This window comes from Gopherus evgoodei, chromosome 4 (assembly GCF_007399415.2).
Source record: "Gopherus evgoodei ecotype Sinaloan lineage chromosome 4, rGopEvg1_v1.p, whole genome shotgun sequence".
NCBI classification, from domain to species: Eukaryota; Metazoa; Chordata; order Testudines; family Testudinidae; genus Gopherus; species Gopherus evgoodei.
This window is the reverse complement of record NC_044325.1, coordinates 99,792,534-99,816,593: the sequence shown is the minus strand read 5'-3', so window position 1 is coordinate 99,816,593 and position 24,060 is coordinate 99,792,534.

Below are 24,060 nucleotides of genomic sequence, written 5' to 3'. Positions count from 1 at the left end.
CAAATATAAGCCCCAGGAGGATTGTAAGGGTGAATAGGAATCGAGAGGACTTGCAGCCAGTGGGTGCAGGGGATAGACCAGAGAATCACACTGTCAAGAGGAAAAGGCAGGTCTATGTGATTGGAGACTCCTTATTGAGAAGAATAGACAGGCCTGTAACTAGAGCTGATTGGGAGAACAGAAGGGTGTGCTGTCTGCTGGGTGCTAAGATACAGGATGTGGACCTGAGGCGGAAAAGTATCCTAGCGGGAGTGGGAAAGAATCGGTTGATTGTCCTTCATGTGGGAACGAATGATACGGCTAGATGCTCTCTGGAATGTATCAAGGGAGACTATGCCAGACTGGGGAAGACGCTTAAGGAAATCGAGGCTCAGGTGATCTTCAGTGGGATTCTGCCAGTTCCTAGAGAAGGGCAACAAAGGTGTAACAAGATTATGGCTATCAACAGATGGCTCAGGCAGTGGTGCTATAAGGAGGGCTTTGGGATGTACAGCCATTGGGAAGCATTTACGGACAGAAGACTGTTCTCTCGGGATGGACTTCACCTGAGCAAGGAGGGAAATAGACTTCTAGGATGGAGGCTCACCGAACTGATTAAGAGAGCTTTAAACTAGGAATTTGGGGGAGATGGTTGGGAGATGTCCAGGAGATCTCCACGCCGGAATTTAACCTTGAGAGGGAAGTAAACAAAGTAAGAGGGGATACAGCCGTGGACAGAAGAATTGGCATAAGGAGGAAGGGTAGTGTAGATAGCAGACTAACAGGTGATGCTGGTGGTAGAATGTCTGTGCCTAACAGGGTAAAGAATGTCAGTGAAGCCAAACGGCAAACATTAAGATGTCTGTACACTAATGCGAGGAGCCTAGGGAACAAAATGGAGGAACTAGAGCTACTGGTGCAGGAAGTGAAACCGGATATTATAGGGATAACAGAAACATGGTAGAATAGTAGTCATGACTGGAGCACAGGTATTGAAGGCTATGTGCTGTTTAGGAAAGACAAAAATGAAGGCAAAGGTGGTGGAGTAGCATTGTACATCAATGAGGAGGTTAACTGTAAAGAAATAAAAAGTGATGGAATGGACAAGACAGAGTCTGTCTGGGCAAAAAATCACACTGGGAAAGAAAGCTACAGAGCCTCCCCTGAGATAGTGCTTGGGGTGTGCTACAGACCGCCAGGATCTGATCTGATTTTGGATATGGATAGAGACCTCTTTAATGTTTTTAATGAAGTAAACACTAATGGGAAATGTGTGATCATGGGAGACTTTAACTTCCCAGATATAGACTGGGGGACAAGTGCTAGCAAGAATAATAGGGCTCAGATTTTTCTCGATGTGATAGCAGATGGATTTCTTCACCAAGTAGTTGAAGAACCAACAACAGGGGATGCCATTTTAGATTTGGTTTTGGTGAGCAGTGAGGACCTCATAGAAGAAATGGTTGTAAGGGACAACCTTGGTTCGAGTGATCATGAACTAATTCAGTTCAAACTAGATGGAAGGATAAACAAAAATAGATCAGGGACTAGGGTTTTTGACTTCTCAAGGGCTAACTTTAAAGAATTAAGGAAATCAGTTAGGGAAGTGGATTGGACTGAAGAACTTGTGGATCTAAATGCGGAGGAGGCCTGGAATTACTTTAAGCCTGCATCCCAAGAAAGGGGAAAAAAAACATAGGCAGGAATTGTAGACCGAGCTGGATGAGCAAGCATCTCAGAGAGGTGATTAAGAAAAAGCAGAAAGCCTACAAGGAGTGGAAGAAGGGTGGGATTAGCAAGGAAAGCTACCTTAGTGAGGTCAGAACATGTAGGGATAAAGTGAGAAAGGCTAAAAGACAAATAGAGTTGGACGTTGCAAAGGGAATCAAAACCAATAGTAAAAGGTTCTATAGCCATATAAATAAGAAGAAAACAAAGAAAGAAGAAGTGGGACCGCTAAACACTGAGGATGGAAAGGAGGTTAAGGATAACCTAGGCATGGCCCAATATCTAAATAAGTACTTTGCCTCAGTCTTTAATAAGGCTAATGAGGAGCTTAGGGATAATGGAAGGATGACAAACGGGAATGAGGATATGGAGGTGGATATTACCACATCTGAGGTAGAAGCCAAATTTGAACAGCTTAATGGGACAAAATCAGAGGACCCAGGCAATCTTCATCCGAGAATACTAAAGGAACTGGCGCATGAAACTGCAAGCCCGTTGGCGAGAATTTTTAATGAATCAGTAAACTCAGGGGTTGTACCGTACGACTGGAGAATTGCTAACATAGTTCCTATCTTTAAGAAAGGGAAAAAAAGTGATCCGAGTAACTATAGGCCTGTTAGTTTGACATCTGTAGTATGTAAGGTCTTGGAAAAAATTTTGAAGGAGAAAGTAGTTAAGGACATTGAGGTCAATGATAACTGGGACAAATTACAACATGGTTTTACTAAAGGTAGATCATGCCAAACCAACCTGATCTCCTTCTTTGAGAAGGTGACAAATTATTTAGACAAAGGAAATGCAGTAGACCTAATTTACCTCGATTTCAGTAAGGCATTTGACACAGTTCCACATGGGGAATTATTAGTTAAATTGGAAAAGATGGGGATCAATATGAAAATTGAAAGATGGATAAGGAACTGGTTAAAGGGGAGACTTCAACGGGTCGTACTGAAGGGTGAACTGTCAGGCTGGAAGGAGGTTACTAGTGGAGTTCCTCAAGGATCGGTTTTGGGACCAATCTTTTATTTAATTTTTTTATTACTGACTTTGGCACAAAAAGCAGGAATGTGCTAATAAAGTTTGCGGATGACACAAAGCTGATGGATATTGCTAACACAGAGAAGGACCAGGATATCATACAGGAAGATCTGGATGACCTTGTAAACTGGAGTAATAGCAATAGGATGAAATTTAATAGTGAAAAGTGCAAGGTCATGCACTTAAGGATTAATAATAAAAATTTTAGATATACATTGGGGACACATCAGTTGGAAGCAACAGAGGAGGAGAAGGACCTTGGAGTATTGGTTGATCACAGGATGACTATGAGCCGCCAATGTGATATGGTCGTTAAAAAAGCTAATGCGGTTTTAGGATGCATCAGGCGAGGTATTTCCAGCAAAGATAAGGAAGTGTTAGTACCGTTATATAAGGAACTGGTGAGACCTCACCTGGAATACTGTGTGCAGTTCTGGTCTCCCATGTTTAAGAAGGATGAATTCAAACTGGAACAGGTTCAGAGAAGGGCTACTAGGATGATCCGAGGAATGGAAAACCTGTCATATGAAAGGAGACTCAAAGAGCTTGGCTTGTTTAGTCTAGCCAAAAGAAGGCTGAGGGGGGATATGCTTACTCTTTATAAATGTATCAGAGGGATTAATATTAGGGAGGGAGAGGAATTATTTAAGCTTAGTACCAGTGTAGACACAAGAACAAATGGGTATAAACTGGACACTAGGAAGTTTAGACTTGAAATTAGACAAAGGTTTCTAACCATTAGAGGAGTGAAGTCTGGAACAGCCTTCCAAGGGGAGTAGTGGGGGCAAAAGACATATCTGGCTTTAAGACTAAGCTTGATAAGTTTATGGAAGGGATGGTATGATGGGATAGCTTAATTTTGGCAATTGATCTTTGATTATCAGCAGATAAGTACGCCCAGTGGTCGGTGATGGGATGTTGGATGGGATGGGATCTGAGTTACTGCAGAGAATTCTTTCCTGAGTTCTGGCTGGTGAGTCTTGCCCACATGCTCAGGGTTTAGCTGATCGCCATATTTGGGGTCGGGAAGGAATTTTCCTCCGGGGTAGATTGGCAGAGGTCCTGGAGGTTTTTCGCCTTCCTCTGCAGCGTGGGGTACGGGTCACTTCCTGGTGGATTCTCTGCAGCTTGAGGTCTTCAAACCACAATCTGAAGACTTCAATAACTCGGACTTAGGTTAGGGGTTTGTTATAGAAGTGGATGGGTAGAGTTCTGTAGCCTGCTTTGTGCAGGAGGTCAGACTAGATGATCACATTGGTCCCTTCTGACCCTAAAGTCTATGAGTCTATGAGGTGTGACCTCACCAGTGTTGAATAGAGGGGAATAATCATTTCCTTCAATCTGCTGGCAATGCTCCTTCTAATACAGCCCAGTATGCTGTTGGCCTTCTTGGCAACAAGGGCACACTACTAACTCATATCCAATTTCTCATACACTATAATCCTCAGGTCCTTTTCTGCAGAACTGCTGCTTAGCCAATTGGTCCCCAGCCTGTAGCACTGCATCGGATTCTTTCTTCCTAAATGCAGGACTCTGCATTTGTCCTTGTTAAACCTCATCAGATTTCTTTTGAACAAATCCTCCAATTTGTCTAGGTCACTCTGGACCCTATTCCTACCCTCCAGCATATCTACCTCTCCCCCCAGCTTAGTGTCATCTGCCAGCTGGCTGAAGGTGCAATTAATGCCATCATCCAGATTATTAATAAAGATGCTGAACAAAACCAGCCCCAGGACTGACCCCTGGGGCACTCTGCTTGATACCAGCTGCCAACTAGACATTGAGCCCGACAATCTAGCCAGATTTCTATCCACCTTATAGTCCATTCATCCAATCCACACTTTTTTAATTTGCTGGCAAGAATACTGTGGGAGACCGTATCAAAAGCTTTGCTAAAGTCAAGATATATCACATCTACTGATTTTCCCATATCCGCAAACCCAGTTATCTCATCATAGAAGGCAATCAGATTGGTCAGGCAAGACTTGCTCTTGGTGAATCCATGTTGACTGTTCCTGATCACCTTCCTCTCCTCCAGGTGCTTCAAAATGGATTCCTTGAGTACCTGCTCCATGATTTTGTGGGGACTGAAGTGAGGCTGACCTATCTGCAGTTCCCTGTGTTCTCTTTCTTCCCTTTTTAAAAACATGGGCACTATATTTGCCTTTTTCCAGTCATCCAGGACCTCTCCCGATCGCCACAAATTTTCAGTCTCACTATGAGAGCGTCTCATGTTCTTAGAGAAAGACTAGGCAGAACATCCCTAGTTCTTGAGATTTTGTCTTTGTCTCAGATTATGTCTTTCATTGCAGCTAACTCAGGCTTGTGTTTTTTGCCTCCAATCCCCCTCACATCCACACACTAAAGCATCTCACTTAAGTTTAGTGGTACTTTAAACCCTGGCTAGCTGGCCCAGCTGCAGGTATAGGTTGAAATCTGGGTGCTGCTTTCAGTTGGGCTGCATTCTTTGGCAGTAAGATTGCAGGCTAAATCACTTGAGAACTGATACTCCTCCAGTGTCTTTCCACAACTCCTTTGTGCATGTCCAGAAGACAGACAAGTTCTCACATAATTCACTGGGAAAGAATCAGAGTGGCTCAGCTTAATGCAGAACAAAGGACCCTGGGATATGTCCCCAGAAATCCTAGCAGCACACATGGATGAGTGCAGAACCAGTGAGCCCTACACCCAGACTAGGCTAATCCCGTTGACTCAGACCTGAGTGCCACTTTGCCAAATTAACTCTGCAGTGAAGACATACCATGAGACATTGGTAGTGATGATTAGCCTGAAATGCCTTAATTCTTACTTCATGCCATTACCCTAGCCCTTTGTAAACTTTCAGTCAGGCAGGGTTAGACTGGGCCAATCTGTTCTGGGTTGGCAGCCACCAAGGAATAGCATGGGATTATCATCTTGTGGTTCAGAATCTAAACTTTCACTTTTAAATGATGGGCCAGTCTCTGATATCTGTACTCGCACTGAGCAATACCTTATTCCTCTAGAAATTATATGAGGAGTAAAATCATGAAAGCAAGCATGTCAGGATCTGGCCCTACATCTCTAGTCCTTATTGTGCAAAGATAAAGTTCAGATTTCTGATTTGGGTGTAAATTAATGATGATTGCTGCAACCAATGTCTGCCTTAAGACAGCGCAAACAATAGCTCTGATAAGTGTGAACTGTCCTGTTCATCTCAGTATGAATTCTGGAAACTACTGTACAGTTTAAGGCTATGTCTACACTGCGCAACTGACAGCAATGCTGCTGTAAGGTATGCAGTGTAGTTGCTCTTTGTCAGCAGGAGAGAGCTGTCCTACTGACAAAATAAAACTACCCCCAACAAAGGGTTGTAGATTTGTCGGCGAGAGAGTGTCTCTCGCCGACAAAGTGCTGTCCACACAGGCTCTTTTCATTGGCAAAACTTTTGTTGGTCAGGAGTGTGTTTTTTTCACACCACTAATCAACAAAAGTTTTACCGATGAAAGTGGAGTGTAGACATAGCCTAAGTGTTAACATTAACTATTTCCCTATTGATAATGATCACACCAGAGAGGATCATGCTATAGTCTACACTAGAAATTTTTACCAGTTTAATTATACAGATGTAATTTAACTAGCAAACCCTCTTAGGCTATGTCTGCACTCTGAGGAATATATTTCCAATGCCATACCTATGCAGCTCTGCCAGCACAACCCCATAGCATAGTCGCAGCCTACAGCTTAGGAAGGGATTTTTCCATTGCTGTAGAAACACCACCTCCCAGAACAACAGTAGATAGGTTGACAGAAACATTCTGGCACAAGATATACTAGTATAAGCATTTTTATATCAATATAACTGCGTGTACACTATGGCTTTTACTGGCATAGCTATGTCCACAAAAAATCATTAGTTATGCCAACAAAATTTTCTAGTATAGACCCACCCTCAGTCACATCATGAACCGCTGTGCAATTTATTGTGAATGGAATCTCATTTAGTTGTCTCCTTTTGATATCACAAAAAGGTGGAGGTTGGGGCGTGACTGGAGCTTGGGAGAATTGGGTTTTTTCCCAATCTGCCCCCTAGCGATGGATGAGTGAAAACCATGTTAAATGAGAGCAGCAATGCAGACTTTGTCATTTTCAGGAAAGCAGTGCCAGTGGAAAAATCTAAAACAGACAAGTAGAACTGGTGTTAAAAAAAAATTGCATAGACTTTAAGGTCTTTAATCTATTCCAATTATATACTCAAGCATTTTAAAACATATTGATGCATAAGAAGAACCTTACCAGAATGGGCATAGGAAGGATGTTTAGCTCATTAAAATTGAAATCCATCACCATCATTAGAAGGAATTTTGGATCAGTCTATGGCATCACCTTAAACTTGTAAAATCTGTGGTCACTAGAACATGAAGCTGAAGTTACTGTCACCAGCAAAATCAGCTTCTGTGTAAGAAACCTGAGCTCACAGGATCTGAATAATAGAAATATTTTCCATCAACTTTGTTCAAACCATATCATCATCCCACCATGGAGAGGACTTTGGTCTCTCAAGAAATAAACAAACGTTCTTGAGATGCGGATAACCTTGAATAGCAAAAGCAGCTACAGGAAGAAGAGTTTAAAATACTAATTTCCAGTACGAAATCGGACAAGTTCAAATAAACCTGAAATGAACCAGCCATATAACAGTTTAAAAAACACTAGATGGATAGCCAACAGAAAAACACTCAGGACCCTATGCATTGCTAAACATAAAAAAAAAGAAAAACCCAACCACAAATAGAAGTTGTTCCAATAAAAGATATTACCTCATCCAGCTCGTCTCTCATGATTATTTCAAAGTGTTTTATGGATACACGCTGCTAGCCCAAAGGGGCAAGATGAGCTATTGGTAATTCTGTTCCCCTATTACAAATCTAATATGCTTCCAGTGCTAACGATGTATCCCTATGCAGACACGAGCAACAGCAAGGTCCAGATCAGAGAGTTTATCACCATCCTTTAGAAGAGGCATGAGGGTTTGTAGGATAATTCTGCGATGACATTCTGGAATATCTCTTTCACTAGATATTGACTCTAGTCCCTGAGTTCCAGAATGGGTCTCAGCCCTCTAGTCTATTGGGGTATTAGTTCTTGTCTTCTTTGTATCTCTGATGTAGATGCAGAACAACTATAATTTTACATTTAGTTGGTTAAACCAGATAATTGCATCACGACTAGTGGAGTGTAATGCTTTGATGCCTCCTTGGTATTTGTGAATCAGGCACTGAGTCATTATATGTTCCATGGTCTGTTCTGGGTGACCACGGATGCACGCTGGAGAGTTTTTAATTTTCCTTTTGTGCATCAGATATCTGCATCTGCCAAGATTTGTGTGGATGAGGTTTAGGGTTGCCCATAAGCTTTGTGGAAGATCAAAGCCAGGGAAATTCTCCACCTGGTCTTTCACAAGGCGTTTGTGACTTCTTGTGTATTGTACTCAACTTTCCAATCTTCATCAGGGTTGAAGTCACATTGTGGGAGGTTAAGTGCGTGGATCCAAAATGGTTAGTAGTAAAAACCCAGAATAAGAACTCTTCTCTTGTCTTCTTTGTAACATAGGCTTGCTGGGTTTTTGCAGGAGGGATTGGATTTCCTGCAGCATCTGTTCCTGACACATACGTGCCAGAAAGTAATTTTTCAACAAAGGAAATTTCATGGGATTTTTTAATACTGCTTCATGTAGCCCCAACCAGTGCTCAGAGCCATTCCAAGCTGGCCTGGGCAAGGCGTGAAAGGTTATTAGTTTTCCTCTTATTTTTCTAAGGATTTTTTCTTTCCAAAGTAATTTAATAGATTTAGCAATATTTTGTAACTATCATAGAATCAGGAGGGACCTCAGGAGATCATCTAGTCCAAATCCCCTGCTCAAAGCAGGACCACTCCCCAGACAGATTTTTACCACAATTCCCTAAATGGCCCCCTCAAGGATTGAATTCACAACCCTGGGACCCTGGGTTTAGCAGGCCAATGCTCAAACCACTGAGCTATCCCTCCCCCAAATATCATAAAAAAAAAGTCACAGTCAGTTACACTGAATTAATAGTTCGGGCACTAGGCTAATAATATTCAGTCCTGCAAGTTTCTGGAAATCTTAGCAAAGTTCTGAAGAAGAACGGTAAGTTCCTCTTTATTTATTTTTACTGACTTATGCTGAACTGCAAAAAATTATTGCTGCTTCAAAGAAGATTTATTTTCTGACATTAAAAAACCCCAATAATGGTCAGGTCACAGTTTCCATCTGAAGAGCAAATGTTAAAGAATGTAGAAAATCTAAAATAAATATAAGTTTTAGGAGCTAAGTACACATATTACCTCCCAAGTCCCCTAACAATTCTTAACTTACTTTCTACTGTTGGAAGAAAAAATAATGACCTATTTACATGACTGTTGAAACTTGCTCTGTAATTCTGGTGCCAGAAACTGAAACACAGTAATGACATTGAATAGGTAATTAGTATCTATTAAAACAGTATATAAACTAGGGCGTTTTCAAGGCGCTAACATCTGGTTAAACCACCTGGAGGGATTTGGCTTCCTAACAAAGCATCCAAGATGGTGGTGACTTCATAAAAGTTTTTATAAATCACTCACAGACAGGCTATCAAAGGATACAACAAACCCTGAGTTTTGTGTTGTATTTCATGACTTTAAAGAAGTACAGTCGTAGAACCTTCTTTCACTCCCCATTCAGCAAAACAAAACAAAAAGCTCTTCAAAATTGTCACTTCCTTTCAACTCAGGAAAAGAAGTTGCAGGGGGCACTGGAAGGCTATGTAAATATAATGTGTATGTGTCCTGTCCAAAATTCAAGTCTTCATTTCCCCTGGAAGCAACAACAGCAGAAAAAGCAGACGGTCTTCTCTTCACTTCCTGTTGCAAGCTACTTCAGTGAGCGCAGGGATTCCTCCTTATTCCTACCTCTCAATAGAGGATGGCAGTTTCTTTGCTCCTCCCTTATTCAACCAAAGTAGAGAAGGGAGGAGAGCTGATAATCCCTTCTGAATGCAGCATTTAACACCTATCTGATAGGTGATGATAAATGCTGCATTCCAAGAGGATTAGTACAGTAATCAGAGGTTAAAACTTCACCATGGGCCATATCCTGTAGCAAACTTGACTACAGAGGCTGCCAGAATTTTACTGTTTGAATCAAGTTAGCAGACATGATGCTGATGACTATGCAAACAGGAGCAAATCATGTTCAGTATTGTGTCAGCCAATTGGTTGGGGTCACCCCTGACATCCAATTCTCTCTCTTTCCAAGACCATATGAAAAACAAAAAATCATGATGTACTGAACATGAGGGCTTCGCTCATCAGTGGCTCTGTTGTTTTACACCAATATAACTCCAACATTACTTTGGTGCAGGATTTCAGTTATCAGCCGAATCAGGCCCTCAAAGTTCATAATCCATCTTTACTGAAACTTCAAATCTAGAGAATGGAACAGAGTAAAAGAGCCTTGATCCATGCACAAGTGACTGTGAAAGGAGGGATGTCATTCTCAGCTCCAGCTCCCTATGCGCCTATACAGCCATTACCATAAGTCTAAGTTCTTCAAGACAAAGACTGTCGCTTTATTATATGTTGGTTTATTGCCTAGCACAATGGGACCCGTGGTCTCTACACACTAATGCTATTCAAGTAATAAATAATTAATTATAACAATCAGCCATTGGGGCATGGGTAAGTGAAGAAGAGTAACAGACAGTCTACATGGTGTTTTGGCCATGTGTCTTCACTCTGGCCAGGCTCCTTTAGTGGAAGTTGCACAGGCCCATCAAAAATCTTCTGTCATGTAAAAATTGGATGCAGTCCCCCTGCAGAGCTGCTTTTAAAGTACTTTTCCTCCTTATGAGGCTTTGTGTTAAAAACTGGGACACAGGTGCTTTGGCCTAGTAGGCAGAGCAGGCATCAAGTTGGGGAATGGAAGTAGGGGGTCAGAGCTGGAGTCAGGACTAGGAATCAAAGCTAAGGATAAGAATTGGAGTCAGATACCAAATGCCAGAGCCAAGGAATGAATCAGAGTCAGAAGTGAGATCCAGGTTTGGTACCTGATGGTCAGGAGCTAGGTGCAAGGGCAGGAAGCAGAGATAGTTAAGGATCAGGCACAGAGAAGGATCAAGGTGGGAGCTAGGAATGAGGAGCAGGTATCAGAAAAGGGTTGGATCAGGATTATAGAAAGCAGGCCACAGCAGGGGCTGATGTGGCAGAAGACGGCAGCTGCAGTAAGTCTGCACAAATGCTCAGACAGGCCACCCAGCTCACTTCCTGGCTTAAGTAGCAGGTGTGAGCCAATCAGGCAATGACAGGTTTGGGTGCTTGACTAGAACATCCTATGGGGTCTGAACTTCCACATTTAGCTAGCTGAAGCTTTGCCCATCTCCCTTGGTGACAATGGAGTGTCACAGAGCCAGGGCCCTTGCAGCCTGGTGTTCTAAATCTGCACATTTGGATTTTTACAGTTTGTAGGAAGCCAAAGAATTTGCCCCCAAATGATTAATTGAACCTTAGAGACAAGATATTCAATTTTTCATTCTAAAAAAGAGTTAGATATGAAAAGCCTCATTTATCCTAGTAACAATTAAAAATAAATTAGATCATGTCTATGTTTGTATATTATTTAGGCCAGAGTTTAGCACAGGGGCCACAAACTCAAATGACCACCAGGGCCACATGAGAACTAGTGCATTGAACTGAGGGCTGCATCATTGACACCCCCCTTGCTGCCTCTGGCCCTGCCCCCACTCCACCCCTTCCATTAGGCCCCACCCCTGCTCCACCTCTTTCCACCCCTTCCCTGCCCCAATCCAACGCCTTCCCTGAAGTCCCCACCCCAACGCTGCCCCCAGGGGTGCAGGTGGTGAGCAGGGTGTGGCAGGGGGCTCAGGGCAGGGTGTTGGTGGGTGGGGTGCAAGAGGGTTAGGGGTGCGACAGGGGGCTCTGGGCAGGGGGTTGAGGTGCAGGAGGGGTGTGGGGTGTGGCAGGGGGCTCAGGGCAGGTGGTTGGGGTGGCAATCTATGTTATGAAGACAAAAAGTATAAAACACAGTAAACACAGTAACACAAAAAGCAGGTAACAAGTAGTGGAACAAGTGAATAGTTTCCTTTACCTAGGGAGTCTAATAACAGTTGGAAGATGTGATGAAGAAATCCAGAGACTGATAGAACTTGCAAAAATATGTATTCAAAAACTTCCAAAGTCCTCTGTGTTGTCCAATGTTAAAACTGCATATCTGCACTAAATTGCCGAAGTTCTACACATGGTCAGCCCTCCTGTGTAGATATGAGAGCTGGACACAAAAAGGAAACAGAGACAACTCAGAGAATTCATGTTTTGGTGTTATAGAAGAAGTTAGCTGGATAACCAAAACTATGAACAATGATGTGAGGAGAAGGATGAATTTTAAAAGAACAACTCCTTGAGACCCCTGGTAAAGAATAACATCTTTCTATAGACACATAGCTCACTGACCACAGAGTGACTTGATTCCAGCACTCATACTATCAGGCAAGACTTGTTGTTTTCCCCACCTGGAATCCTCCAGATTTGCATTCTGTATGTTAGATTGCAGTTAAGGAACTTGGAAAGGAGCCTGACTCAGTATAGTAAGGTTAGGGTGACCAGATGTCCCGATTTTATAGGGACAGTCCCGATATTTGGGCTTTTTCTTATAGGCTTCATGGCAAATTGCCGGCACTATTATGATGGGTCTCATGCTTTCTCTTCTTTGGGGGGGGGTTCAGGATGCCATTTCTTGCCCCTAAACTGGAATATTAATTGCCCCACTAGTGTCCTAGAGGAGTGGAGTGGAGAGGGAGGGACCTGGGCCCACCCTCTACTCCAGGTCTCAGCCCAGGGGCCCTGAGGATAGTGGTGAACCACTTGAACTGACGGTTCCTTCCCCTGGGCTACTTCCCTCTCCTGCCCTTCAGCTTGTGGGGGGCTTCCTGCCCTCCCTCTGCACAAGCCAGGTTCCCCTTACCTAGGGTCTAGGACTTCTTAGCCCACCACAGCACTCCTCCAAACTTTCCTCTGCTTCCCTTCAAACTATTCTCTGCTCCAACATCAATCCTTTCTGCTCCAACTCCCACACTGTCTGACTGAAGCAGGGGGGTTTTATCATGTGACTGACTGCAGGTGCTCTAATTGGCTTCAGGTGCTCTAGTTGATCTATAGCAAACTTTCTTCCCCTTACAGTGAATAAGGCTCCCTCCTAACCCTCCCCTGCTGCCCTCTGGCCATGCTGCAGCACAGGCTTTTATTACTCCCCCACCCCCGTCCCAATTTTTCACACTTGCTATCTGGTCACCCTAAGTAAGGTGGCCTGTAGCTAGGGCACTGATGCAATAGAGGGGCAGACTGCATGAAAGAGGGGAAGTTGTGCTTGCCTTCAGAGGCTCATGTACTTAGTGAAAAAAAGCAGACCCAGTGAGAACCCTTTTTCAAAATTTATTTTTATTAAATAAGAACAAATAAGATGCAAATTTTGTGACTATTCAGTATGAAAAATTCAGGCATTCAAAAACTTCATAGATGCAGAAATATAAAAGAATAGCTCTTAACATGTAAACACTGTGTAATGTAAAATCTCTTCAAAACTATTGAGTATTTCAAAGGTTTTCAGGTGACCAGTCTACCTTGTTTCTGTAAGTCTTTGCAGGTGCTGGCGTTTGTACAGCACACTTACTTCATGCTTGCCAAAAATCTGAATACAGAGTAACAATTTGAGAACATAGTTGCCATTGTTGAGTTCTTCTCACATAGGAATAAGCATCAGGCATAACTGGTGAGTGACACAGTGCATGTAAGGTATCTGCTTATTTAATGTTTCCTGTAAAAGCATTTGTACACCTCCTTAGCACCCTGACCTAAAATTCTGGAAGCTTCAGAGCAAGAACGTAAAGTATTTTGAGGGTAAAAACCCAGTTCAGGGAAGTCTTTCAAATGTGTTGTGGGGGTAGTGAGGCCATGTAATTGGGCTACTCCAATAAGTCTTTCTTGGTATTGCCATCAACAGAGTAGTGAAAACAGTGGACACATTTTCAACATTTGCAGCATCCCTTGTAGTGTCACATTTCAGGCAAAGAAGTTTGATGTCACCATTTTTCTGAGTATCTTCAACAATATCATTCAAAACTATCTTCTTCATAATACTAATGATTTCATTCTGAATTCCAGCAGAAGTGTACTTTGCATTTTTTGGAATGATTTTCAAAACATCCTTGAATTTTGGATCTTGTCCTGCAGTATACTTAAGTAGGTACATGAAAATTCCTGATTAATTGTTCAGAGTAAGATCTAAGTCTTTGAAGTTTATGATAGCTTGCTGTCCTCTCAGAGGCAACTCATTTCTCACAGCAAACTGGATAATTTATGCAAGGTTTTTAAATAGTACCCATTTCATTCAATGTGTGAAGACGAAACCAAAGCACTAGTTGTAGTGCCTAAAAAAGGAAGTTATAAAATATCATAATCAAATTCATAATTCAGTAATGTTATTGAGAAAATGAACAAATGGAAATAATAAAATTAGTAAATTTTCTGTATGCGGGATTTACCATATCAAGTTTTGGAACTTTCTTGAAGATAAGGGATTTAAAGTTTATGCGGGTAGAAGATACTGTTTATAAAGGTTTTTTCCCTCTCACTCCTCTTGGCATGGTGATTCATGGTTATTCAGGGTTGGGAAATTTCCTCCTTTCTTAGTTTTCCATGACTAGGGTTTTCTTTTCAGTTTCAAGTTGTTTCATTGTATTCTCATTAATTTTAATGGTCCACCATTGTCTTTTCCTAGATTGTACAAGGCTACATACTTGGAGCTAGTCTTGTCTGGTTGGGGTGGATTGCTTTACCTCCATCTAGTGAAGCACTATCACCAGAATTACGACTTAAACTCAGACTAAGAAACTGGAGGGCAAAAAAATCTGGAACAAACATCTTATTTCTACAGGGCAGACAAAGAAACTTTGTGGGGGCCAGTTCTTCCTTACACCTTCCCTTAGCTACAGGCCTGTAGTCTGGTAACAAAAGTTCCTCACCTTCAAGAGTCTGAAAGGTAGGTGGTAGATGACAGGAAACAGAAGAACTTGTTTGTCCGTGGTGGGAAAGGACATTTTGGAAGGCACAGAAAAGGAGGATGAAAGAGGAAAGAAGAGCTAGACTGGAGGATTTTAGCAGGGTAAATGGGGGATTTTAAGGAGAGAGAGAAGAGATTATAGACTCATAGACTCTAGGACTGGAAGGGACCTCGAGAGGTCATCGAGTCCAGTCCCCTGCCCTCATGGCAGGACCAAATACTGTCTAGACCATCCCTGATAGACATTTATCTAACCTACTCTTAAATATCTCCAGCGATGGAGATTCCACAACTTCCCTAGGCAATCTATTTCAGTGTTTAACTACCCTGACAGTTAGGAACTTTTTCCTAATGTCCAACCTAAATCTCCCTTGCTGCAGTTTAAGCCCATTGCTTCTTGTTCTATCATTGGAGGCTAAGGTGAACAAGTTTTCTCCCTCCTCCTGATGACACCCTTTTAGATACCTGAAAACTGCTATCATGTCCCCTCTCAGTCTTCTCTTTTCCAAACTAAACAAACCCAATTCCTTCAGCCTTCCTTCATAGGTCATGTTCTCAAGACCTTTAATCATTCTTGTTGCTCTTCTCTGGACCCTCTCCAATTTCTCCACATCTTTCTTGAAATGCGGTGCCCAGAACTGGACACAATACTCCAGTTGAGGCCTAACCAGCGCAGAGTAAAGCGGAAGAATGACTTCTCGTGTCTTGTTTACAACACACCTGTTAATGCATCCCAGAATCATGTTTGCTTTTTTTGCAACAGTATCACACTGTTGACTCATATTAAGCTTGTGGTCCACTATGACCCCTAGATCTCTTTCTGCCATACTCCTTCCTAGACAGTCTCTTCCCATTCTGTATGTGTGAAACTGATACAGATTGGGTGAAGGCTATGAGAAGGAAGACTTTGAGAGGGAAGGGAGCAAGGGAGGCTTCAGGGAAGGAAGTGACAAAACCTTGAGAGTCTTTAGTGGAAGAGAGGAGACATAAAGATGAAAGATATAAGAGCACGAGCCAAAGACGGCTGTTGAGGAGTACCAAAAAAGCACAAAAAAGTAAGCAGGCCAAAAATTACTGGGAAGGCCAGAAGATGACAAAGTAAGGTGAGCAGCACATCAAAAGTGCCTACAGTCATACAGCATTTCTGTGTCAGAGCTGTAATTAAAACCCAGGCCTCCTAATTCGAGGCCTGAGCTCTAATCGCTAAATCAAACTCTTTTTAATAGGGAAAGGGGGAAGGGCAGAAAAGAATAGTTCAGAATACTAAGGAATTATACTGCCACAAGTTTTTTTTTTTTAAAGAAATAACATCTTTCATTATTCAGTTGGATCTGAATTCAAATAGCAATTTAGATATTCTTTCCAAAATCTCCATGTTTAGAATACCAAAAACTGAACTGCAGTCTAACAAAGATGGCAGGCACACAGCTTTGAAAAATGTTCACTCTCAGAATTCTTTAAAAAGTTTAACTTTTTCAATAAAACATACCTCCATCATAGTTTCTATCTAGCCAATCTGCAGTCAGTTGTTTCAGATAAAGGTTTGTTTTCAGTACAAAGCTTGCATTCTATTTAACTGCCAGCGTTAATCCATTTTTAAAAAGTATTTTCAATAGGTCCATATGTCAGAATCTGACATCTCTTGTATTTATGTCATCAGATATTTGAGAGATATCAATAATGAGTTGGGAACATTAACATTTACAACGTTTGCTGTTGCACATGAGAAAAGATTTTATTTATTCTCAGTACATCTCTACCCTGATATAACGTGACCCGATATAACACGGGTTCATATATAGTGCGGTAACCTCAGCGCTCCAGCAGCAGGGCTCCAGCGGCGCTTTAAAGGGCTCTGAGCTCTGGCCGCTGTGGGGAGCCCCAGGCCCTTTAAATCACCGCTGGAGCCCTGCCACCGCTACCCCGATATAACGGGGTTTCACCTATAACACGGTAGGGATTTTTGGATCCCGAGGACCGCGTTATATCGGGGTAGAGGTATAGTTGTTCAATGTTTGTTACATGTTAGCTAGGCATTAACCTAAAAGTGGAAAGGCTTAACTACTATCTACAGATTGCCTCTTACTAAAAGAATGTTTTAATTATTCCTTAAAACTTTAAGATATAAAAATATCTTTTTTTTTCATTTAATATGATACATTCACTTTCTGTCTCAAGAGAATAGATTTTGCATTTTAAAAGCTACATTATTGCCTGACTTGACCAATTTTTGACATAGATTCCAGGAGATATTTGGTAGTAGAACTGCTGGCTCTCATTTTAGTTGATATGACAGTTTTTATAATTGCAAAAAAAAACATTTGGATTTTTATTTCTGCAGATTGGTGAAGCCAGTGCATACACGAACAGGCATTCTGTCTGCATTAATCTTGCTTAATACACAAAGAGTGGGTGTTCACACATAGCTGCCTAGGTCAATGGCTCGGGAAATTAACATTTTAAAAAAAGTTACTGTCAGATTATTAACTTTTAAAGAAAGACTCCATCCCTGTTGTCATATGACCTAGTCCCAGATTTGGACCTTAGCGTCCAAAATATGGGGGTTAGCATGAAAATCTCCAAGCTTAGTTACCAGCTTGGACCTGGTAAAGCTGCCACCACCCAAAAAATTAGAGTGTTTTGGGGCACTCTGGTCCCCCCAAAAACCTTCCCTGGGGACCCCAAGACCCAAATCCCTTGAGTCTCACAACAAAGGGAAATAAACCTTTTCCCTTCCCCCTCCCTCCAGGTGTTGCTGGAGAGATACACAGAAGCAAACTCCGTGAATCTAAACAGAGGGATTCCAGCCTCCCCGTTCCCAGCCTGGAGAACAGAATTACCGAGAGTCAATCTCTCTTCCCCCCTCACCCAGAGGGAATGCAAAGTCAGGCTAGTACATCTAACACACCCAGGTTCCCCCCTGACTTCTTCCTCCCACCAATTCCCTGGTGAGCTGCAGACCCAATTCCCTGGAGTTCCTCACTAAAGAAAAACTCCAACAGGTCTTAAAAGAAAGCTTTATATAAAAAAGAAAGAAAAATACATACAAATGGTCTCTCTGTATTAAGGTGACAAATACAGGGTCAATTGCTTAAAAGAAATATGAATAAACAGCCTTATTCAAAAAGAATACAATTCAAAGCACTTCAGCAACTATAGACATGTAAATACAAAAGAAAAACAATAACCCTTATTGTTTTTATGATCTCTGTACTCACAACTTGGAAACAGAAGATTAGAAAGCAGGAAATAGAAATCACTTCTCAAAGCTGAGAGAGATTCAGGCAGAAGACAAAGGACTCACACCCAAACTTTCCTCCACCCAGATCTGAAAAAAGTCTGGTTTCCTGATTGGTCCTCTGGTCAGGTGTTTCAGGAACTTCTTTCCAGGTATAAGAACATTAACCCTTAGCTATCTGTTTATGACACCTGTGTTTATATAGGAATACCTTAGAGTAGAAACATTGATTTAAAATGATACTTTTCAACTTTTTATGGTGCTTTTCTCAGGGTTATGTGGGAGAAGGTAGGAGACATAATTGGGACTGGGGGGGGGGAAGGAATTCTATGACATAACCCTACAAAGGCCTGGCCTATAGAGTTTTTGTACCATTATAACTATTTTGATTACAAGGGTGATTTTTTTTAACCAAAACAGTTATATTGGTACAAAGCCCTTGTGTAGATGCAGTTATATCACTATAGGTTATTCTCATTCCCACATGGGAATAGCTATACCAAAACAACTGTGGTACAATTTTGAGGAGATAGACAAGACCTGAGCTATAGAAATCACCAAGAAATCTTATGTAATTCTGCTCTAAGTATGAAAGTACAGAGTTTCTGTCTCCCTGGTCTTGGAAAAAGCCTCCAAAGCCTCCTGGTGAATCTCTGAAGTTATTCTCATGTATTCCAGAATCTCAGCTTTCGTTAAATTGCTAGCTGTTATGTTTGTGAAGAAAACATCAGAAATGTGAACTACATGTATCAATGCAGAGAAGTCTCTGCAAGTCTATAGACAGTCTGGAAAGAATGATTACTTATCCCTGCAGTAACTGTGGTTCTTCAAGATGTGATCACAGACTCATAGAAGATTAGGGTTGGAAGAGACCTCAGGAGGTCATCTAGTCCAACACCCTGCTCAAAGCAGGGCTAATACCTATTAAATCATCCCAGCCAGGGCTTTGTCAAGCTGGGCCTTAAAACCCACTAAGGATGGAGATTGTACCACCTCCCTAGGTAACCCATTCCAGTGCTTCACCACCCTCCTAGTGGAAATAGTGTTTCCTAATATCCAGCCTAAACCTTCCCCACTGCAACTTGAGACCATTGCTCCTTGTTCTACCATCTGCCACCACTGAGAACAGCCGAGCTCCATCCTCTTTGGAACCCCGCTTCAGGTAGCTGAAGGCTGATATCAACTCCCTCACTCTTCTCTTCTGCATACTAAGCAAGCCCAGTTCCCTCAGCCTCTCTTCATAAGTCATGTGCCAACCACCTGATCATTTTTGTTGCCCTCCATGGACTCTCTCCGATTTGTCCACATCATTTTTGTAGTGGGGGGCCCAGAACTGTGTGCAATACTCCAGATGTGGCCTCACTAGTGCCGAATAGAGGGGAATAATCATTTCCCTTGATCTGCTGGCAATACTCCTACTAATGCAGCCCAAAATGCTGTTAGCCTTCTTGGCAACAATGGCACACTGCTAATTCACATCCAGCTTCTCATCCACTGTAATCCCCAGGTCCTTTTCTGCAGAACTGTTGCTTAGCCAGTCAGTCTCCAGTCTGTAGCGGTGCATGGGATTCTTCTTTCGTAAGTGCAGGACTCTCCACTTGTCCTTGTTGAACCTTATCAGATTTCTTTTGCCCACTTCTCCAATTTGTCTAGGTCACTTTGGAACCTATCCCTACCCTCCAACATATCTACCTCTCCTGCCAGCTTAGTCCATGGATTCCACTCTTGATGCACACATATCAATACCGAATCCCAGAGGAGTAGAACTTCATAGTAGTGTGGAAGGAGGGTGGGTCAGGGGATCCAGGGGGGCAACATGTCTCAAAGACTCACAATTACTGTATGGTAAGTAACCATTCTTTGAGTAATTGTCCATTTGGATTTCATTCTTGGTGACTAACAAGCAGTTGCCTCTTTGCTTGGAGATGGGTATTCAAAGTCCTACTTAAATAATGACTGCAGAACTGATCTGGAAGCATCTTGTAAAATCATAGAATCATAGAATCGTAGGACTAGAAGGGATCGCGAGAGAAGAGAATAACAGCCGTTACTATATCAAGTGTGTGATATGTAACTTTCCCAAGGGTTGAGTAAGGCTTAGGAAAGAAGACCAGGAGGTGATTTGATTGGTTTATATGGAATTCTGACACAACTTTGGGCAGAAACTTAGGATGAAGCCTGAGAGTAACCCTGTCCTTATGCAACACTGTATAAAGGGGGATTGCCATGAAGGCCTGAATCTCCCTTTCCCTTCAAGCTGATAATACAAAAAAATGTAGTCTTAATAGATATGGTATAGGGAACAGGCTGCTAAGAGTTCAAAAGACCCATCAACCCAACTAATACTATAGGTAGGTCCCAAGACCGAAGAGGGTCTCGAACCACGGGAAAAACATGAGTAAGGCCCTCAAGGAATCTTCCACTGTAGGGTGGGAAGAGACAGTATAGCCTCGAATACAAGGGTGATGTGCAGAAATTGTCACTAGATGGATTTTTATGAAGTTGATGGAAAGCCTAGATTGTTCCAGGGTTAGCAAATAGTCCAATATTTCTGAAAGTGGTGATATCAAGGGAGAAAGTTGGTGCTGAGATGCCCTAGTAGAAAGCCTCTTCCATTTAGCCTTGGCAGTCAGTCTGATTGAAGATTTAATGCATTGAAGCACAATATTTTGAACCTCAGCTGCACAGCCTCTTTCGGTGGACATAGTCTAGCCACCATCCAGGCTATGAAATTTAATGGTGCAGGATTTGAATGCTGTTCTTTGAGACTATGTTGGGCACAGCCAGTATGGTGATGAGAGGTTGTGTTGAAAGGTCCATCAGACACCTGTACTAGAACCATCTGGTTGCTTCTGAGGCTATCATTATTATCAGTCCTATGTCTTGTTTCTATTTTCCTTGGTATGATGGGAATTGGTGGAAAGTCTAGTTTTCAGGGGATACAAAAGGAATGTCAGGGAGTCTCAGGCTTGAACCTCTTCTTGAGCAAAATGTCTGATGCTCATGATCCTGGTCTGTGGCAAACAGGTCTGTTTCTGGGAATCCACACTTGAAACCAATGTTCTGTAGGACAGAGTCTTTAACAGACCACTTGTTGTTTAAGAATTGCCTGCTGAGTTCATTTGACAAGGTGTGTTGAAGACAAGGAAGAGGTAAAATGCCACCAGTTCCATAGCTAAATAGCCTCCTGACAGAGTGGAGATGATTTTGTTCCCCCTTGTCCTATGAGCTGAATGGACTGTGTGATAGACCCAGGCCAGATGGGAACAGCAGAGTAGTAGAAGGGAGATATACTGGCCACTGGATAAGCAGTTTTCTGTTCCCTGAGTGACCAGAGCAGGGGCTGCTCCAGGCTAATGAGAACACCTGACTCCAATTAACCTGCTAAGAGTCAGGTGAGGCTGTTAAGCACCTGACTCTAATTAAGGCCCTTCTGATGCCATAAATGCTCACTCCAGTCAGGCCAAAGGGGAGCCAGAGGAGAGGAAGTGCGTGCGAGGAACTAGGAACAAGAGGCGTGCAAGAAGCTGAGAGTGAGTAGGCATACTGCTGGAGGACTGAGAAGTACAAGCACTATCAAACACACAAGGAATTGACCTGGACTGTGGCTTCTACCGGAGGGGAAGGTCTCTGGGCTGTTTCCCGACCCACAGGGTGAATCTGTGAGGCGATCAAATCCACCAATAAGCGCAGGACCCACCAAGGTAGAGGTGGAACTTTGTCACAACTGATATATGGAAATAGGACTTTTGCAGGTTGAGACCCAGGAAACAGTTTTGAAGATTTAATGATGGAATTATGGAAGCTAGAATCACCATCCTGAACTTGAAACAGCAGATGTAGATGAGATATTGAAGGTCCGGGATGGGCCACCAACCCCCTTTCTTTCCTGAGATAAAAAAAGTAACGGTGATAAAACCCCTGCTCGTGAACTCTAAAGGCACCTTCTCTATTGCTCCTAGTTGTAAAGAGGAGTCTACTTTAACAATTTCTTGGGAGAAAGGTCCCGAAAAGGGATGGGGAAGATGGGAAGGTTTGGGAAAAGATAGGAGCTCAATATGATACCAGTGCAGAGGTTCTCTGTGGCTGAGGGTAATACTGGGCCTGTGTCTGAATGACAGCTGCAGGCATGACTGGTTTCTCCTTGGCACTGGAACACAGAAGCCCAAAGAGTGCAGAGTCAACCTTACATCTTTTAAAGAGCAGAGGACCTTATCCATTCCAGAGTTGAAAATTTTTTTGCCCTCAAATGGGAAGTTCTCAACTGTTGCTTGGACCTCCCTGGAGATTCCTGAGGACTGAAGCCATGACAGCCTCCTCTCAGATATTGCAGTGGCTATAACACATGCTGTGGTGTCAGACACATCTAGTGTAGCCTGTAATGAAGTACAGATAGTCAATTGTTCCTTTGCCATAATAGTCTTCATTTCTTCTTGGTGGTCCTTAGGAAGTTTGTCTATAAACTGAGACAACTTATTCCAGTTTAAGTAGTCATATTTGGAGAGAAGTACTTGATATTTCGCCACCCTCATCCAGAGGCCAGCTGACTGAATACACAATGTGACTGAAGATGTCCGATTTCTTTTATTTCTTCTCCTTAGGAGGTCTCTGTTGTTTTGAGTTTTCCTAAATAATTGCTGCTATGAATTAACCCAGGGCTGAATGTGAGTAAAAAATATTCACACCCCTTAGGAGGTACCTGGTACCAACTGTCAGCTCATTTCAACAGGGATGGGATGGATGCAGGGCTGGGATGAATGCAGGTGTGTGACATAGATTTTCTGCATGCTCCAAAAGTCCCTTGGTGTGGTATCTACAAAAGTTTTATATTGTCTCTCATTAAGTGCATGGTTGAAACACCTTGAATTTATCCACAGAGGCAGATATGGGAGGTTTCACTGTCTTGTGTGGGGAAGATGAGCAGATTGCTTCAGGGATCAGTTGTTCTTCCCCTTAAAGCTGATGCTGTTCCTCACTTTCTTCCACTTGCTTCTCCAGTATCTGAGGCTGTATCACCTGGCTTGTCTGAGATGGTTTAAGTGGTCTCTTTGGAGAGGATGATCTAACCATAGAGATAATGGATAATGCAGGCTTTCTGGAATAGGGCTGACACCACAGGGCATGCATTAGGGCCCTGACTATTAAGAGCAAGACTTTAGAGATGCAGAGACACATGAGGAAGGAGGTGTAGTGGTGAGTCCAAAGCTGATCGTTTGGTTATCATCATCTTAAATCTCTCAAGAAGAGACTACTTTGGTACTGGTCCACCAGTAAGTCACTCGACATCTTGTCTGGTTTAGGTACCAAGACAGTCATTGCCAAGGGTGTATAGAGATAGTAGGTAAGAGGTACTTGGTGCCGGAGATCCAGGTTCTGAGGCACTTGATGCCGAGGCTCTGGTACTGGGTTCTTACACCAAGAGCAGCACAGTCAACCTATTTAATAGGTATTGGAGGTAAGTACTGGGACACTAGAAAGAGCCTTCTTAGGTTTTTGGTCCTTAGACTGCTAGCTCAAGATAAGTCATGAATCCAATGACTTGTCTCAATTTCATAGGTGCCCACTTGGGTTGTGGCTCATTTCTTGAGCAGTGGCTCTTTGCTAGTCCTGTCAGAAGACAATGATGCTGAGGTAGTGGTAAAGGAATGGAGTCTTTGAGTAGATATGGCCCAGGACATCAGGGTGAAATCTCCGCTTACCAGGACCCGAACAGAGAGAGACTGACCAGACTGCTGAGGCCTGGCAGTATCCTTCCTCTCAGCATCTGAGGAGATTTGAATCAATCTCTCGAGGAAAAACAACTTCAGGCAGGCAGATTTGGCTCTTAGAGTGCACTTGGAGAAAAAGTCACATATGGAACATGGCTCTGGGATGTGTACCTCTCCTACTATTGTTATTTATTGTTTGTATTACCATAGAACCTTGACACCATGAGTCCCTCGTATAAACAGGTATTTAAGTAGTA